Here is an 886-nt window from a genome sequence, read left to right on the forward strand (position 1 = left end):
GCAAATAAATGCGCAAATGATATTGTTATATCACGTGACGATAAATTTAGCACGTCACTTTGTAATGTAGATATAAGTATTCAGTTTCGGAGTACAATAATCAGAAGACATTTACGTAATTCATACACTGCCCTTGAGTTACTGTAAGCTGTAAATCATCTTTTACATAAAATGACCAACATTCATTCTAAAGGAAAACAGTGGAGATGCCAGGGATTGAACCCGGGGCCTCATACATGCAAAGCATGCGCTCTACCACTGAGCTACATCCCCTTCTGGTGGTAAATACAGGGAGTGCAGAATTATTAGGCAAGTTGTATTTTTGAGGATTAATTTTATTATTGAACAACAACCATGTTCTCAATGAACCCAAAAAACTAATTAATATCAAAGCTGAATAGTTTTGGAAGTAGTTTTTAGTTTGTTTTTAGTTATAGCTATTTTAGGGGGATATCTGTGTGTGCAGGTGACTATTACTGTGCATAATTATTAGGCAACTTAACAAAAAACAAATATATACCCATTTCAATTATTTATTTTTACCAGTGAAACCAATATAACATTTCAACATTCACAAATATACATTTCTGACATTCAAAAACAAAACAAAAACAAATCAGTGACCAATATAGCCACCTTTCTTTGCAAGGACACTCAAAAGCCTGCTATCCATGGATTCTGTCAGTGTTTTGATCTGTTCACCATCAACATTGCGTGCAGCAGCAACCACAGCCTCCCAGACACTGTTCAGAGAGGTGTACTGTTTTCCCTCCTTGTAAATCTCACATTTGATGATGGACCACAGGTTCTCAATGGGGTTCAGATCAGGTGAACAAGGAGGCCATGTCTTTAGATTTTCTTCTTTTATACCCTTTCTTGCCAGCCA

The 886-nt window shown here is 36.5% G+C and overlaps 1 non-coding gene across 1 annotated transcript; it reads right to left on the bottom strand.

Annotated features, from left to right (window-relative positions):
* Positions 1-201: 201 nt before the first annotated feature.
* On the bottom strand, positions 202-273 carry TRNAA-UGC (transfer RNA alanine (anticodon UGC)). Its single transcript has one exon. It is a non-coding gene; the product is annotated as a tRNA-Ala (tRNA).
* Between the last annotated feature and the right edge of the window lie 613 nt (positions 274-886).

Source organism: Bombina bombina, chromosome 2 (assembly GCF_027579735.1).
Source record: "Bombina bombina isolate aBomBom1 chromosome 2, aBomBom1.pri, whole genome shotgun sequence".
In the NCBI taxonomy this organism is placed as follows: Eukaryota; Metazoa; Chordata; class Amphibia; order Anura; family Bombinatoridae; genus Bombina; species Bombina bombina.